At 34.5% G+C, this 19,736-nt stretch overlaps 1 pseudogene; it reads right to left on the bottom strand.

The window, feature by feature from the left end:
• Positions 1–17: 17 nt before the first annotated feature.
• LOC107784280 (CMP-sialic acid transporter 5-like) lies at positions 18–5,304 on the bottom strand (annotated as a pseudogene).
• Between the last annotated feature and the right edge of the window lie 14,432 nt (positions 5,305–19,736).

The following is a 19,736-nucleotide window of genomic DNA, read 5'->3' as shown; positions in this document are numbered from 1 at the left end:
GTTTTCCTTCTCCAATATAGGACAATGTTCCTTTGTAAGGAGAGAAAATCAAAAATTTATTTTTCCCTCCATTTTCTATTCACCTCAATTTTGAACAGAAAAAACCCAACAGAAGCAATCCAAGTAAAATGTACTACCAAAAAGAAAATAGTACCTATTTCAAATTGTCATCTATTTCTGGTTAAAAAGTGTATAAACATCAGCAGACATATTGTTTAATAAAAATAGCTTCATCTGGGAAGAAGTGGTTGTTTTTCATCAGGTACTACTCCATGACTAGCCTGGAACAAAAATGAAAAAAATGAAAAAATGAAAGTGGTTCAATATTAGAAGGAAATACAACAAAAAATGTAGCTTCTTGAAATATTTGATAAAAGGACTGTTACCTCCCCATAATTTGTTCCTAATTCTGCAATAATTAAAGAGGATGAATCTCTAGAGCTGAAAATAGCACAATAGGAAAAGAGTTACTGAAACCCTTTTTATTTGGATTTTTAAGCATACAATGTGAAGATTTTATTTACTGAAAATAGAGCAGCCCGGTGCACTAAGCTCCCGCTATGCGCGGGTCCGGGGAAGAGCCAGACCACAAGGGTCTATTGTACGCAGTCTTACCCTACATTTTTGTAAGAGGCTATTTCTCCGGTTCGAACCCGTGACTTCTTGGTCACGTGACAGCAACTTTACCAGTTACGCCAAGGCTCTCCTTCCGGTGACAATGTGAAAATTTTTATATACTGAAATATGTAAAAGATAATACCTATGGCTATCTTGGACATCCATTAGCTTTGATGTCTCGTGTTGTTCATCTTTAACGTGAAATGTACTAAAGAATAAAAAAAAAGTTTAAAGTCAACCTGAAGAATACATAAAAAGGCAATAACTGAAGGGTTAAATTTCTGAATTTCAGTACCAGGTGCATTGAGATGAACACAACAGAAATTCCCAAAATGAAGTTTATCGTCAGCGTTTGACCAAACAACAAAGCAGATGCAATGCCTGTAAATAGCGTTGCAATAATCGCCGAATACTTCTTCAAAATTGTATCTGTTACATATAGAGAAATAATGTAACTATGTAAGTAAAATATACAGTAGAATGTGATGAAGGAAAACAGATCTTGACTTGTTAATACCACAGAATTACATAAAGAACTAAAAAGGGCAGCCCGGTGCACTCAGCTCCCGCTATGCGCAAGGTCCAGGGAAGGGCCGGACCACAAGGGTCTATTGTACGCAGCCTTATCTTGCATTTCTGCAAGAGGCTGTTCCACCGTTTGAACCCGTGACCTCCTGGTCACATGGCATCAACTTTACCAGTTACGCTAAGGCTCCCCTTCAATTACGTAAAGTACTGTGACAAAAAAAAACTCACCAGCATATTTGTAGAAAAAAGAGGACAGATTTCCATGAGCTGCACTAATAAATATCAGAAGCATGGTTTCTTTTGACTGCCCGTGCAATATATCAAAGCTACTCGGACCTGAAAATTTCAGAACAAATATATCAGGAGCTGGATAAATATTGTGGATAACAGCAACCTAATAATATAGAAAATAGTCAAAACACCAGAGGCATGATCCTACACTAGCAAATTGTCCATCTGACAAAATATATGAAGTATTTTTTAACGCTGAATCTCAAATGTTGACACTAATTCACCTGTTTACCATTTATCCTTTTTTATTTGCAAAAAAAGTTAACTTTAAAGAGAAAACTAAGATTCAAGAGTCATTACCTTTGAATATAGCCATCCCTAGAATGGCAAGAAAGTTGAATATAGCACCATATCCATATAAGCATAAGTTCTGCAAATTAAAAACAAACCTGTCAAATGGTCAGGAACAGAATTGAAATCTGTCGAAAAACTTGCATAATCTTTATTGCTATAGAAACAAGATCGATCATGCATAGTTCAACATAAATCCAGTTGACATTTTAGTTCAACTGAGGCAAAGTATATAATTTGATAATTGGTGCTGCTATAGTAAAAAAGACCGGTTCAAACCGACTATAGAATAAGGCAAAGGATATAAAACTAGAAAGAGTTAACTGCCCCATGGAAAAACCAAGACAGCCAATAACTATTCTGATTCAAAGGTACCTAAAGATAAATACTTGTGTCGTATTGGCTCTTCAAAGCATATTCATGGTACACTGAGGCCAAAGAAGGCACAATAACCTGCATACATAACATCCTGGTTAGCCAATAAAAAACGCGTTTTAAGTCTTGAATACAGTGGCACATCCAACAATGTGTTCGCAGGTTGTATAACCAAATACTTTAGGGTTGAACCATATATATATACACAACAACAAACCCAGTATAATCCCACAAGCGGGGTCTGGGGAGGGTAGAGAGGTTAGCCCTGGAGGGTAGGAGAAGAGGTAGAGGTAGACCGAAGAGGTATTAGGGCGAGGTGATTAGGAAGGACATGGCGCAGCTCCAGCTTACCGAGGACATGACCCGTGATAGGAGGGTGTGGAGGTCGAGGATTAGGATAGAAGGATAGTTGGTAGTGGAGCTTATTTCTTTCCCATACCTGTAGTATTAATATTGCTCTTGTATTTTCTTATGCTTCATTCTCTTTTACTACCTGGTGTTTCGGTTTCTCAGTCTTATTTCTACTCTTGTTCCTTTTGCTTCGGATGGTGTACTATCGTGTTATTATTTACTGCTTGCTGTTATTGCTTTTGCTTTGAATTATTGTGTGAGCGTGTGTGTGCGCGCGCGCGCGTGTGACATATATCCAAGAACTCACTCACTCACTCTATTAGTTCACAACTTACTCTGAAACTGCCATTGCTTAAGCACTATCTAGGTGTTTACTAAAGTATCTCAAATTGAAAACTTCACAATTATTGGTAAGAGGGGCTTTGAATTACTCACAGAAATCAAAGTGTAGATGTATGCAATTGCTGTAACTGGAAGACCAAAAGTAGTGGTACCTTCAGGATGGAATTGAAGTTGATTTACGCTAACTCCAATAAGCAACAAAGCAAGAGCTTCCAACTGTAACACTATCAATACAGTTATAAGGATATCAAACTTATATTATCCTGCAGAAAACTATACAGAATTTTTTGCTCCGTCCTCCTCACTACCAATACTTTAACCATCGACTTAATCAAATTAAATTACTATTAGGAGTTTAAACTAACCTGAATTATGGAAAATCGGCGTTTCATGATAACTTTCAGCAGTACAGCAATAACCAGAACCTGCACTTGGAAAACAGCGAAAAAGTATATGCACGATTACAGGTACACTCAGGATAACATAATATCCATCATAGGAATACAGCATTCTTCAAGTCAAGAACTTGAAGTGTCAATCACATGACAGGAAAGATCAGTGAAGCCAAACAATCAGATGATAGAAACATTCAAATATAGTAGTATACCTTTAGATTGCTCAGCATCTTCACTGTTGATGGATTGAGATATAACTGCAGAAAAACGTTAAGATCATAATGCATCAGAGGAGAAAATTCTGCAAATCAAGAATGATTGAGGAATAAGAAAACCCCAAGCATGTTGTCAATTAGCTAAGAAGCTGAAAGACTATTATCCACTAACATATTTTAGCAGTGTTGGGCTAAACCAGCCCAAAGATACTCTTAACATAGTGTGATATTGTCCGCTTTGGGCCAAGCCCGCACGGTTTTCCCTAAAAGGCCTCACACCATTAAAAGATCCCTACACCTACACCTTATATGTAGGCTCCCAATCTTTTTAGCTACCAATGTGAGACTTTGTTCACACGCCCAACAATCTCCCTTCGAACTAAGTTCCACATGGCTCACATCAATTTTCGAGATTCAATGTGTGTCATCCACATTGTTAGAGTATTATGGCAATTGAAGCCCGCAACTAGCTTCTTCTTGTATGCGCACCGTCCCGCACCATCACTTTGCCATCTCCATACTTGTCCCGCCGAACCTGGGCTCTGATACCAGTTGTTGGGCTAAACCAGCCCAAAGATACTCTTACCATGGTATGATATTGTCCACTTTGGGCCAAGCACGTACGGTTTTTCCCAAAAGGTCTCACACTATTAAGAAATTACTACACCTTATATGTAGGCTCCCAATCTTTTCAGCTATCAATGTGGGACTTTGTTCGCACACCCAACACCATGTTAAGAGTATCTTTGGACTGGTTTAGCCCAACAAATAGTAATAGAACGATCAATTAAATAGTAGATGGTATATAGTCACTGTCTTCTAAAATGAAAATCTAGTCAAATTCGTTTAGTGTTGAGATGAAAGAGAGAAATCTGCATCACATAGCGATCCTCCAGCACCAATAGCGAGCACATTGTAAAAATAGGGTAAAAACAATCTCTTATAAATTGTTGAATCCCCTGCTAAGAGTATTCACGTGCCGTGTATGTATTCTTTTAAACCTCCTTGTCAGAATTCTTGGCTCCGCCACAGGCCACAACTTTGCTTTTTGTCCTTTATGATGGAATTAGATGAAACTAAGCGCAATTCCAGTTATTAACATAGCAAATTGCAAGGTATAACATGCATGAAAAGGATGTATCACTTCAACGCTCACAAGTAAAGAAAAATTCAAGAAATATTATTACCTGCATGATGAATTTCATGTAGTTATTGATAGCATAGAGTAATGCAGGTACAACTAGAAGGACATTGTCGCGGGCACCCTGAAGAAAATTCAAAAATGCAGATTTTAACAATGTTACCAATTATTATTTTGCTTAGCCAGGATATCTATAAAAACATATAGAATATGCTATCACCCTCTCCAGAGGGCCAGGATTTTTGGACACCACCAACATTGTCCACAAGGGCATTTACCTGTACAAAAGTGGATGCCGAAAGAAGTGGCTTTTCTCCAACTTTTTGATACCTGGACTGCAGAAAGAATGCAACATGAACATACGATTCCGCCAATATCAAATTAATCAATCAATCAAGTGTGTCGTCTCAGTCCCAAACTAGTTGGAGTCAACTCAATAAGTCCTTTCTATCCGTTCCGCTTTATTTGGACCATTTCCGCCTCAAGCCACGAGCATCAACAAAGAAAATATATCAACTAATCATTAACTACACCTCAATCCCAAATAGTTCGGTTCGCAATATGAATGTTCCATTCTAGCACTATCCATTTCTTTCCAATTTGCTTCAAAGTGAAAATTGTAATGGGAGAAAATTAAAAGAAGAGATAAAATTACCTGGAATAAAATGATTGCTATTGCAAAGAGAAATCTCGTTGCCTCTGTCAAGAAGTTGACACTTAGGGGATTAAACTTGAATTTTCCATCCACTTTCGACATAAAGATCAAAACAGGCTGAAAAACGAAAGAGAAGTACCGAGTAAGCCTTTCCCATTGGAAAATCAAACGCAGAAAAGATGTAATGACATCTAAGCTAGGAATATAGGTATGAAATTCAAAAATAGCATTTACAAGTGGTAATTAAAAAATAGCCACAGTTTCAAAAGTAATAGAAAATTTAGTCATTTTTCATGCAATGATAAATCTGAACGAAAACACTGTTCAAAATCCGAAAAATATTCCAGCATAATATACTGGAGTTCGAATTTTTTACATGTGAACTTCCAGTATAATATACTGGAGTTCCAGCATAGTATGCTGGTCCAGCATAATATGCTGGAAATTCATACACAGGTGCTCCAATCTCCAGTATATTATGCTGGAACTTTTCGTGTGTTGGAGTTCCAGCATAATATGCTGAAAGTTCATACACAGGTGCACCGGTCTTCAATATATTATGCTGGAACTTTCTCTGTTGCAGCAATATAGTGGCTATTTTTAAATGACTTTGCAAACGCTGGTTATTTTTCAATTACCAGTCCGAAAACTGGCTAGCCCGTGCTATTTTCACAAACAAACCGTGGCGGGATTTTAGTCATTTTAAGTTATTGAGTTCTAAATTGAGTTCTAGTCATTTTGACAAGAGTGAGTTACTCTAGTGGTAAGCACCCCCACTCCCAACCAAGAGTTTGTGAGTTCGAGTCATCCCAAGAGCAAGGTGGGGAGTTATTGGAGGGAAGGAGCCGAGGGTCTATTGGAAACAGCATTCCTACCCAGAGTAGGGGTAAGGTCTGCGTACACACTACCCTCCCCAGACCCCACTAGTGTGATTATACTGGATTGTTGTTGTTGTTGAGTTCTAAATTAATAATATGTACATATTCATTCTTAAGAGAAATACAGTATTTGAACTAAATTTATTGCATTCGGCCGAACCCATAACTTATGCATTGGCTGTGTTACTGTCAATTTCTGACATATTAAAGTAACTGAACTATGTGCGAATTGCTCAGAAAAAACAAATGACGGAACAGTCAAAATTCTTGCTCCAAATATACAAATGGCAGATTTTTTTTTATTTAAAAAAAAAAAAAAAAAAACTACCGTTGAACATTTTGACTAGTGATGCTATTTATAGAACAAAGGATGATTAAAAAGTATTTAATAAACCCAGAAAATTTGACCTTCGGATTATTTGTGTATCTTTTGAGTATTCACACAATACACATGGTTCAGTTACATTAAAACGTGTGACACAAAAATAATTTCGTGATTTTACTGTTATAAAGGATAAAATTAAATTACTTTAATGTGATAAAACATAATTTTATGAATTTACTAATTTAGTAATTATACCTGAAATTAATTCAAGTAAGTCGAGCAAACAATTAGCGTACAGGAAATGACTGCTACCTGTAAACCAACAAGGATACAACACGCGCTGCACTTTATCATCCCGTTCTTCATCAAGTCCGATCCGCAGAGAATTTTCCGGCGAGATCTCCGGCAAATTGAGCTGAGTCAACGGGCCGGGACAGAAACTTGGACGTAATGAGAGAATTTACAGGATCTTCTGAAACTTGCGCGCGAGAAATGAGTTTAATTTTCAATGCATGGAACATGGAGAGAAAGAGGAGTTTGAGGAATTTAATAATACTAGTATTTATGCGTTGCACGTTAGTAATAGGCATCGTGATGATTTAAATATTTATTTATATAAAAAATAATAAAATTTAATTAATGAGAAAAAATTTATGTATAATAATACAACAATCATCTAAATTCAAAAAATATTATTGCATTAGCATAATACATGAATTTAAAATAAAAGGACATCATTAAAACTTACACAAATGATCAATTTTGTCATGTTAGTTAAATAATTATGTATTATAGTTTAAAAGTATTTAATGTGATGGTATTTTAACGAACACTTCTTTGTGCACAATATTTTCTTGTGTATGTTTCCTCATAATGCTTTGGTTGCTCCGCCTTAACCAGAACTCTTGTTGTCGATCTTGATATCCCTCTTGAAAGTGCAACATACAGTTGTTCGTGCAAGAAAATATATTACGGTAAATATAGTCCAATATTTAGGATGTTTGTCCTTATACTTTATTTATTATATTTACAAAATATAAACATACTAAAAATTATTTTCACACAAATTTAAAAGGATATTCTTTAGTTTCTAAAGACGAAAATTGAATTCAGGGATAAGAATATACTTAGAAGCACATTGACCAGTATCATAATTTTTGCATGTATGACGTTATTGTTAAAACTTCTATATACCATCTGTGTGCTATTACATAAGCTATTCGGCATATCTAAGTTTTTCAGTATCATGACATGTATATTTTTCTTCAAAATCAACTTATATACAATGGAAGATCAACTTTGTCTATTATATATACGGTGACATTAATATACGTAAGAAATAATAAACTTGACAACAAATATGTATGGTAGAAGGCCATTTGGTATAAAAGTATTTATATATTCTTCTTGGTAGTAATTATTGGTATCATTTTCTGCTATGTGAAAAACAGAAAAATATTTTATTTTTACTATAAAATTTTGCAAGCAACCTTTTATTTAGTTGATCGACATATTCATTTTTGCTAGCTAAAATATCTTTTTAATTTTGTCATGCGATTTGCACAAATTGCGTTTTAATCTAATGATATAAATATTTCTCTTATGAAATGCAGTATTATTACCATTGGGATTAATAACCAAGTGTTCAGGAAGAACCAAATCATCTTTTATTGGATGCTATTCTTTGGTTCTAACACGAAGCAAGAAGACACTGAATATTGGATTTGTTCTTACTTTATATGTCTTGTCAATTGAATCTTTTTCATTTGAGGCTAGAAGTATAACTTTGACAAGCAAGCTTTTACAGTCTCTGCTTTTATCGATTTTGAAACTACTGGTAGTACTTGACATAAATTACCTCCCAAATCATTAATTTTCGCCAAACGGTTCATTAATATCCAATATATCTCTAGAACTTCGAGCAATTATTTCGATCATTTGACACTTAGCCATAAGTGTTTCATCCCATATTATCAATTTTGGTTTCCTTATAGAGTGGTAATGTATTGTCAATACGGAGGATTCTTATAAAATTAATTTTACTAAACCTTCCTACATATTTTTATTAAGAATTTAATAGACAAAATTTTATTAATTTTAAAATCTTGTATATTAAAAATTAGCATAGAAGATATTGTAGTCAAAAAAATAAGTTATTGCAGTAATATTTTTTCCGTATGAGTTCTTCCGTTTAATATTTTAGGGCTATTTTTAGAATATTAATATTGTATTTATACTTTTATAATAATATATGCTCTCCTTTTTCTAAATGGATTTGGACAATATAATATATTCTCAAATTAAATTAGTAATAAGACATTATAATACGTTTTCAAATTAAATTAGTAATATGAATCTTTATGAAGTATATCCTGAAAGTAATAGGATTATATGACTAAAGATATTTACTTGTTCAATTTTATATGAATTAGAAAGCCCGAAAGTAATTATACTAATAGGATTCCTAAAGGTAATCATGTAGGATTCCTAATGTGTAGTATTATGTCCTAAAACTAATAGGATTATAAGGCTAATATCTAGAATTCCGGTTATATCCTTTTATCATGAGTTATTATGCTTAATATTATAAAGTTGTATTCATGCTTTTATAATAATATAGATAGATATAGATAGATAACGTTTAATAAGCCAACTTGTGGTTCTCTCTCCGAGTACGAGGAAATCTATTGTTTCCCCAATTCTTCAATGCCCAACTAAAAATTTCACGGGTTGTCCTATTTGGTCATCAATATTTAATTTGTATCCACTTTTTTAAAAAAATTAACTGATACATAATTTTTGGGTAACTTCAGATACGTTTTTCTCTTCTTCTTCGCTGCTACTTTCTTCTTCTATGTATTTATGTCCCATGTATCCAAAAGCTTCACTGTGTCTTTCCTCTTCTCTGTATTTATGTCACATGTATTCAGGAGCCATTTGGCTTCTTTGTTCTTCTTTTTAGTTACAAAAATACCATTCTAGATTGTGCTTAGGGTTTCTTCCTCTTCTTCTTAGTTGCAAAATAAATTTTTTAGATTTATTATTGTTTCGACAACAATGATGAGATTTGTTCTTTATGATATTTAAAGGTTATATTTCAAATTTGAGCTCATTTGGAGTAGATTTGTGCATTGAATGGTGTGTTAGATTGTTAAAATTTGAAAAACAAATTTATGTTTCAGAACTTAAGATCTGACTTCTAAAATTGCATTGAAGAGATAAAATTACTTAAGATACAAAATTTTTAAAGTTGCATTGGAAAGATAGAAGGTTTCAGAAGTTGCATTGAAGATAAAACTAATTAAGATTCGATTTTCTGAAATTGTAAAGAGAGAAGAATTTTAGATCTGATTCTGAAGTAACGTTGAAGAGATAGAAGAACTTCTGGTGGGTAAATTTTTATGCGGTACGGGTATAACTTTAATGACGACCCCAAAAATGGGTATCTGTAAACTTTTTTTAGTGCACAAAGAGTTTAAATTAAATACACCATAATTAAGAAGTTTTTATACTATCAAGTTATTCACATAATTTATCTTATTTTTAAAATTATAAAATACCGCTTTTTAAGGAAGCTTGCCTATAAATACTCTTTGAATAACCTATAATCTAAAAAGTTATTTACAACGATAAGGTATATAATTTAAACTCACACTGAAAATAAAAACGAGTGGGGAAGTTTCTTTGTATACACGCACAATTAAGGAGCGTGAAAAGTTTAAATTGTTGACTATTAATCCAATCCGTTAATTAGGAGATTGGATTGGATATCTAATGAGAGACTTGAGACTTAGAGTTCAATAAATTAATGTTTTGACCAATTTTTACATGCAGTGAAGTAGATGTCACGCAAGCAGTGGCGTACGTAGAATTTTTCGTAAGCAGTGTCACATTTTATAATAGGTGAACAAAGAAGTAAACAAATAAATAACTATAATGACATCATATTTATAAAAAAAAAATCAAAACATTAGTATAAATCTCTACAACGAGTTTTTATTTTCTGAAATGTATTAACGATAGTCTCATTAGAAATACTAGTACCAAGTTTGTCTTTTTTCAAGAATGATTTGTGTAATGACCCGACTGGTCATTTTGAGCATTTGCACTTCGCTCGGTAGTTTACGGCGTGAGTAACTCTGTATGATGTATTTTGACTTGTGTGAATCGTCGGTTTTGATTTTTAGGTTATTCGGGACTGATTTGGAATAATGATTCTCAACTAGGGAGTTTTAAATTTGAAAGAGTTGATTAAGTTTGACTTTTTAGCATTTGATCTCGGATTAGAATTTTGATGGTTCTGTTAGCTCAATTGGGTGATTTTGGACTTAGGAGCATGCCCGAACTGTGATTTGGAGGTCCGTAGTGGAATTTGGCTTGAAATGGCGGAAGTTGGATTTTTAAAAAAGTTTGACCGGGAGTGGACTTTTTGATATAGGATTCGAATTTGTGATTTAGGGGATTGGAATAGCTTCGTTTTGTCATTTGGGACTTGTATGCAAAATTTAGGTTCATTCCGGGTTGATTTGCTATGTTTCGGCACGAGTTATTGAAGTCGAAAAGTTTAAAGTTCATAGATTTCGATTTGAGGTGTAATTCATCGTTTTGATATTGTTATATGTGTTTTGAGGCCTCGAGTAGGTCCGTATTGTGTTATGGAACTTGTTGGTATGTTAGGACGGGGTCCCGAGGGGCTCGGGCATGTTTCGGATTGATTTCAGATCATTTTCCTTCATGTTTTCACTACTGTGTTCTGCTGGTTTTTGGTGTCTCAGTCCTTCATCGCGTTCGCGTGGCAATTATCGCGAACACGTAGTGTATTACGATGTCAGCAGCAAATTGTTCTTAGCGATCGCGAAGTATGTCCCGCGTTCTATAGTTCGAGCAAGTCTTCTTCGCGTTCGCTTATGGAGGATCGCGTTCGTGTAGTGATGACGTTGGCAGCTGGGAGTTGGAGCATTCTTCTATGCAATCGCGGAAGGTGAGTCGCGTTCATGAAGCCTTGGCAGCAGTGGTCATCGCGTTCACGTGGGGTGTATTGCGAACGCGTAGAGTCTTTTGTGGCAGAGTGAGTTTTATTCATCGCGAACGCGATGAATTTCCCGCGTTCGCGAAAGAGAGGGGCCTCGGGAGATTATAAAGTACTCTATTTCGAGGGTTTCGACCATTTTTACATTTTGGGAGCTATGGAGCTCGGATTGAGGCGATTCTTGAAGCAATTTTCACCATATGAATTGGGGTAAGTGTTCTCTACTCGGTTTTGGTTATATTTCATGAATCTATCTTCGTTTTTGGTAATTAGATTGTGAATTTTAAAGAGGAAATTGGGGGTTTTGGCCTAAGGTTTCGTAATGTGAATTTTTGAGTTTTGAACATCGATTCGAAGCCGGATTTGAGTTAAACTAGTATTGTTGGGCTCATAATTGAATGAGTTATCGGATTTTGTGAGTTTTGTTGGGTTCCGGGGTGCAGGCCCGGGTGTGATTTATGGCCGATTTTGGGTTTTGATTAAGGATTCAATCTTTATCATTTGAAATTATTTTCTTGGGCTTTATTTGATGTATTTGAGTTGCTTTTGGCTAGTTTTGAGCCGTTCGGAGATCGCTATGCGCGTGATGGCATCATTGGAGTATTGTTTGGCTTGCTCGGCATTGGTATTGGCTTGTTCGAGGTAAGTAACTCTTCTAATCTTAATGCTGAGGGTATGAAACCGCGAAATACGTGTTATGTGATTTGTGTTGAGGTGACGCACATGCTAGGTGACGGGCGTGTGTGCGTGCACCATGTGAATTGGGACTCTGTTGTTTCCATGGCACTGTATAGTGGTCCTACTTTGTTAATGTCAGTGTTCTCACCATGTGATAAAGTAGTTAAGCTGTCAATCATGCTAGATATCATGTTTAGGCATTATGCCGATACTGTTTGGACCCATAGTGGTCGTTTCTTACTGTCATCTCACTGATTTTATTGATATTTCGTACTCGATCATATCCATGCATTCATACCATATCTCAGTCTCAGTTATTATTTATTGATACATCATATCATTGTTATTGGGCTAGTTTCATGACATTGTGAGCCCATGAGTGCGACTGGAGAGATTGATGACTGAGTGAGGCCGAGTGCCTGAGCGAGAGTGATATTTTGGGATCGGGTTGCACGTCGCAACATATTATATTGATTATATATTTTTGGGATCGGGATGCACGCCGCATCAAGTTATATTGATTACATTTTATGGGATCGGGCTGCACGCCGCATCGATATAGCGCTTGGGCTGAAGGAGCCCCTCCGGAGTCTGTACACCCCCAGTGAGCCCAGGTACCTATTGAGTGGGAGTCGGGTTGCACACCGCAACGGGACTTATGATCATATGTGGATCGGGCTGCACGCCGCAGCAGGTATTGTACAACACTGAGTGACTGAGTGTGCTGAGCATTGAGCATAGTGAGAGAGAATGCGAGACAGTGAGATTGAGTACTCTGGGAGTGTGAGTACATGAGCTCATCATCGAGATGCATTGCATTTGTCATGCGTACTTGAAATATATGCATAGAGATATGCATTTCCTTATGCTACCAAGTTTTGGGGTCATTTATGATTTTACTTGTATCTTGACATGTAGGCATAGAGACATACTTTCCTCATGCAATTTGAAAATGAAACATTTTACTTATCATTGAAAGGAGTTTTGGGGAAAATCACAGTTTTCAAACTTACTCGTATTTTAGCATTTTCGGTAAAAGATTTGGGTTTTTACTGAGATACTTGAAAAGAAATGCCTATTTTTCTGGAACTGTGAACGAACTAAGCATTTTATTTTCGAGATACCTCTTTTGTTACTTGTACTATGCTGTTATGAACTGATGTGGAACATTAGTATGGGACCCGACCTTTGTGTTAGCTCGTCACTGCTTTCAACCTAAGGATAGGTTTGTTACTTATTAAGTACATGGGGTCGATAGTACTCATACTACACTTCTGCACCTTGCGTGCAGATGTTAGCTGCTGATGTTGCTGTGATCGATGGGAGCTGGATTGAAGATGTACCTGCGTCCTGGTTGTAACTGCCTTTTGTTCGTGGTAGCCTTAGATCTATAAAACTCTGTTTATGTATTTTTCAAACAGACAATGTATTTATTTTATTTCAGCTTTGTGAATTCTATTCTTAGAAACTCATAATTTATACTACCAGTCCTTGAAAAATGTATAAGACTCAGTAAATTACTTTCGTTTAATTGTCTTATTAATATCATTGGAATTGGATAGTTACTAGTTGACTTACCTAGCGGGTTGGGTTAGGTGCCATCACGACTAGTGCATTTGGGGTCGTGACAATTTGAGTATATTTATTGTCAACTTGATTAACAAATGAATTCTTGCTCAAATGGTTGTTGTTGTTGCTTAATTTTGTTAGAGGTTAGTAGTTCAAGCCTCATTAATACAAAATATATTTTGTTTCTTCTTTAATAAATAATGTCTCCAAAACAATAAAAACTTAAGCGTGTCGCCAAAAGAATTTGAACTCCCAACCTCTAGCAAGAAGTTGAAACGCTTAACTAGCTTGGCAACGTGCTATTTTATTTCAAGCGGTGGCACATGTATCCTTTTCTATGTATTATCTGATTTTGCTTATGTCTATATATGCATTTAATAAATCTTTCCGACGAACCGGTGTTACGTGACACCGCTTCCCATAAGGTGGCTCCGCCCCTGCACAACAACAACAACAACAATCCAGTATAATCTCACAAGTGGAGTTTGGGAAGGGTAGTGTGTATGCAGACCTTACCCCTACCCTGGGATAGGGAGGCTGTTTTTGAAGCTTCGCCCTGCACGCAAGTGCTAATTCTTTTTGTCCCTCGTCAGTTCCAACTTCCAAGGAAATTAATTACGAGTAGTTTTTAATATGTTCTATCAAAATTAGCCATTACGTCTAATTTAATGTAAACTATTTAATTTGCTTAAATTTTGTTTATTTCGTCAGTTTGCTGGCCATTTAAAAGTGTCACATTGTTGGACACGGAAAAACAAATTGAAAGGAATTTAGAGCCCGTTTGGATTAGCTGATTGTAAATAGCTGATAAGCTTGTAGTGCTGAAAAGTTTTTTTAAATGCTGAAAAGTTTTTTTAAATGCTGAAACTGATTTTTAAAATAAGCATTTACGTGTTTGGATAGAAGTGCTGAAACTGATAATAAGCAGTTGATGTGTTTGATTAAAAAATACTAATAAGCTATTCTTTTGTTAAAATGACTAAAATACCCTTGAATCTTTTTCAAAAGATTATAAATTAAAATTTTCTTTGTAAATAAAAGAATTAATAATGAATATGGAATGAAGAGAAAGTTAAGAAATTTATTTTGGGAAAAGTATTTTGTGAATTAGAAAATATTATTAAGGATAAACTAGTAAAAGTGTTGGTCAAACTAAAAGTGCTTATAAGTTGAAAAGCCATAAGTTGGGGGTGACCGGCTTATGACTTATGGCTGATTTTAGCTTATAAGCACTTGGCTTATAAGCACTTTGAGTGTTTACCAAACGCGTAGATAAGCCAAAAGGTGCTTATAAGCTAGTTTGACCAGCTTATAAGCTTAGCCAAACACCCTCTTACTCATTTAGCCCCATATGCTAAAAGCAAATTACTCATTTAAACGGGCCAAAATCTTCTTTGACCATATGAATTAATTAAAACTTATTTTCTGTCATTTTCCATTAATCACACAAAAGATTAGGAGAAGTTTATATGTTATAACTTGGTATGCATACTACTAATAATTCAGAAAGTACAAATCCGTGTTTCAGGTTTTCCACATTTTCTGATCATTGGTGCGTATAAAAAACTTTTTTCAAAATATTGTAATTTTTGGGGAGAATTATGTTATATACTGACAGTGTAGATATTTCTTAAATCAGTATAGTTTAATCGGTTAGAATATGAAACTTAAATTCTTTGTATTATAATAACAATGAAAATGGGTTGTCAGTAGGCCTATTCATGGATCGGATCGGATTTAGCACCTTTAGTTTCGGATTATAATTTCGGATTTTGTAAATTGTCATTCGAATCCGAACCAAATTAAACTCGGATCGGATCGGGTCAGATTTTGATGTTTGGATCGGATAAATATTTCGAATTTCAGTTCGGACTGTAAGCCTTATTAGTAAGATGCTAAAATAAATAATTTTAATGTGCTATCTCCTACCATTTTCAGTAGCAAAACTCATTCATTTCCATATCTTTTACTTTTAATATTGAAAGGAAAGAAAAGGCAAAAATAGTGAAAGAAATAACAAAGAAATCTTAGAATTTTTAAAAGAGCATCCCTCACTTTTATATGTAAAATATAAATTTTGAATTTCGGATCGCTTTGGATGTAAATTGAGTCAAACTGTATCCGATCCGATATTCAGAATTATTAAATTAAAGATCCGAAATCTAATCCAAACCCGTCCGAATAATACGGATCGGTTCGGATTTTCAGGTTGACCAAAATAATGCACAATCCTAGTTGTCAGTATTACAAGCGGACATAAGTTCATTTTCTTCAGTTGACTTGCTTCTATACCGTCCCGTCTCTTTTAAAGAAGTTTTTAATGTTGTAATAATGCTGCATAAAATATTGAAACCAAAATAGTAAGAGAGTGATAATATTGAAAATTAGCACATGTATCTGCTGAAAACATGTATATATGCATATATAGCGAACAACAAAGAAACAACGAATAGAACAAAAAAGATAATCTTTTTATTAATTTGGTGCCATAGCACAAAAAGGTACAATGAAATAACTCATAATAGCTAATAGGAAAAATGGATTAAAAAAAGAGGACATTCTCTATACAACAATAACTTACGACCCAAAAGATCAATTTTTCCGTAAGCAAAATTGAAGAACTCATTTGATATATTACTTAGTGCTATGTACCGTTGATATTCGAATCTTCCCTTCTTGAAAAACTTAGTAATGAATTGGGCGGAGGTGACTTATAATACTATATAAGTGCAGGTTTTGGTGAAGGCGGATGTGGAGACTTGTAATAATAAGGAGACGATTGAGACTTAGTTGGTGGTGGCCGACTTTTGTAATAAGCTAAGATGGTGACGACTTATAATACTATATTGGTGCTGGTGTTACTGATGGTGGAAACTTGTAATAATAAGGAGACGATTGAGACTTTAGTTGGTGGCGCCGAGTTTGGTAATAAGGTGGTGATGGAATTTGTAAACTTATGTCGGGGTTGGAGGAGAAGGTGACTTGTAAACATACGTTGGTGATGAAGGCGGATATAACTTATAAACATACGCCCGTGATAGATTTGGAGGAAATTTGAAGTAGTATAGCGCGCAAGTGTAGGCTTGAGCTTCTTGCATACCCTATAGGGTATCTTAGGAGCATAAGCAAATGGTAATGCATAGAGTACAACTTCATATTTAGTCTTTGATTTCACTTTGAGATTAGCACCCTTAATTCCCAAATGAAAATTTGTTGGAATGTTACATTTTGAATCTTTTGGTGCCTTTTGAAGTTTGACTTTGCAAGCCTTTGCGCCATATTTGTGATAATCAAATCCTTTGAGAGTAATGCTAAATTTGCCATTGATCTTAGTGTTACCATAACTTCACAATTTTTTTGTCACCGACCTTGCAAGTCACTTGAATCACAGCACCTAATTCATGTGAACAAGATAATCAACATTAAAATAATTGAATGGTTAACAGATATTATATAAATGTACTTTGATAATTTCTTCTTTGTGGAAAAATGACACTGTATAGCCGCTGTAAAAATAATAGTCAAAAAATGTATAAAATTTGTATATTTTTTGTATATATATATATATATATATATATATATATATATATATATATATATATATATATATATATATATACATTATGTATGTTATATACAAAAATTATACAAATTTTATATACTTTTTCGACTACCAAATATAAATAATTTTTAGTGCGGGCTAAAAGTGATAATACCTCTTTACTTTTCCTATTTAACTTATAAAACTAGCTGTCCGTAACACGATCCAAAGCTCATTTCCCAATTGTCTTTGGCTCTTCTCCTATGATCAAAAGCTTATTCTAATAATGGATCCTATAATCCAAATATTGAGAAGACACATCTAACGAATAACAAGAACGTAAAGAATAAACGGATGAAAAAGAAAATATAGTTAAACCCATCAAAAAAATATAGTTAAGTAAATTAATGATGAAATATAAATAGAAAATAAAGAAATATTAGAGGGCATGGAATCGCGATTTTTGTATCTCTGAGGTATTTCTTGTCATGTACCTTGATAAATTTTTATGCTTTAATTTTTAGCGAATGTGAGACAAAAATCTTATTAGTGCACATTTTCAAAACATAAAAAATGTTGTTTTATCCTAATATCCACATCTCGAGAAGACAAATCTCTAACGAATAATAACAACATAAATCATAAGCGATTATAAAGAAAAATATAGTTAAGTGAATTAGTGATGAAATCTAAACAGAAAATACAAGAAATTAGAGGGTGTGGAATCAACATTATTGTACCTTTGAGGTGTTTCTTGCCATGAGATATTTTTGGGTATTTCCAATTGTAGCATCTTAAACAGTAGACTTTTCCAACAACCTTGACCGCCAAGTGATGACGTGGACCATAGGGTGCTAGGGGTGAAGGCGGAGGAGGAGGCGGAGATGTATACACATACGGGAGAGGTGGAGATGACGATGGACGAGGCAGTGATTTATAGGCATATGATAGTGGAAGTGAAGGTAATGAAGGAGAAGAATATACATAAGGATCCGCTGAAACAACATTAGCAACCGTTAATGTAGCCAATATTGTCACTAACATTCGTGGCAAATGACGATCCTTGGCGGGGCTGTCATTGCCTCGAAATCTCATTTTCGCCGGAAAATTTCACTGTCAGCCTTGTAATGTAGCTGAACAAATCTTATAGAACAAAGGTCATGACTTTGGGATTCAGTTGCCAAATTATTTATAGATGCACTCTTGGGAAGTAATATGAGTTGTCAATTAGATTGGTGCTCAAGACTAAAAAAATCAGAATTTAACAGCTTCAAGAGTTGTCCATTGCATTTCTTTAACAAGTAGTATTTACTATCTAGCCAGACAATGAGAACACAACATGTGAATGTGTACAGAAACACATGTCATCTATTTGTTTAAGGGAAAGACAGTGCTAATTTTTAAATACTTCCTCTCTAGATCTTGCCATTTTGATTTCTTTGTGTTGCATTTTGGAAGCCTAAACAGCATAGCCGAAACCAAAGATTCGAAGCTTATAAGTTCGGATTATTAGTACTTTTAAGTTAGTGAGTTAATAATTTATACATATTTAATGAATTTATTAAGACAAATACATAATTTATTTTGTGTCAAATCTAGTGAGTTCAATTAACCGATATTCTAGTTACGCCCTCGCTGAAAAGGATAGAGGTCTAGTAAGATTACCTTTGCATCACCCTAAAAAAAATAGAAGGTTGATAATTTCAAGAAAAAATAGTGCAAACATTCCATATAAGATTGAATTATGTGGTGTTTTACCATTTACAAATAATTACAGCTAACTTTGACTTCCTTAGCCAAAGTAATTAATATCTCATTCCCTGCTTTACTTGCCTGCTGATCTGTAGCGAGTCCAAATATATATTCTACGTCTAATGATGTATAATAACATCGCGAACTCAAGCTGGTAAAAAATAAGACCGAGATTAATATAATTTATTATTAATTGCATTGATATTATAAAAGTTATTTATATTACTAGTGTATTAAACTTAAATCTTTTTCTCATAGTACATTTGCAATCTGCAATCATCGGTAAAATATAAGAAACTATTCATTTTTTTTAAAATAACAAATAATCGTTTGTTGGTATTACCGGCCGACATAAGTTCATTTATTTACATTAGTTTAACTATATATTTTCCTTTTTTGTTACTTTATTCGTTACTTTCTTATCGGAGACGATGGACCATAGGGCTTACTTAGCATACATTAATTTAATTACGTGGTAAAAATTAAAAAGAAAATTTTAACTTACTTGTCGGTCATTTCTTCTCGGTAAAAATGGTCTCTTTGCTCTCATCTGAAAACTTCTATCATCGGAGATGAGAGACACCTTCTATTTCTCTTTTTAATTACCTTAATCTTATTGTTGCTACCATCGATTCTCTTCTTATTGTTGCTGTTATTTCGAATCGGGAGTAAAAAATTAGGGTTTAGGGTACTGGAGGTTCATTTAGTTCTGAAGATTGTTTGAAGATTCTGAAGACTTTTAAAGATCGCTTCAATACGAGT

The sequence above is a fragment of the Nicotiana tabacum genome, chromosome 15 (genome assembly GCF_000715075.1).
Source record: "Nicotiana tabacum cultivar K326 chromosome 15, ASM71507v2, whole genome shotgun sequence".
Lineage (NCBI taxonomy): Eukaryota > Viridiplantae > Streptophyta > Magnoliopsida > Solanales > Solanaceae > Nicotiana > Nicotiana tabacum.
The sequence above is the reverse complement of the archived record's forward strand: the minus strand, read 5'-3'. Positions and strand labels throughout refer to the sequence as shown.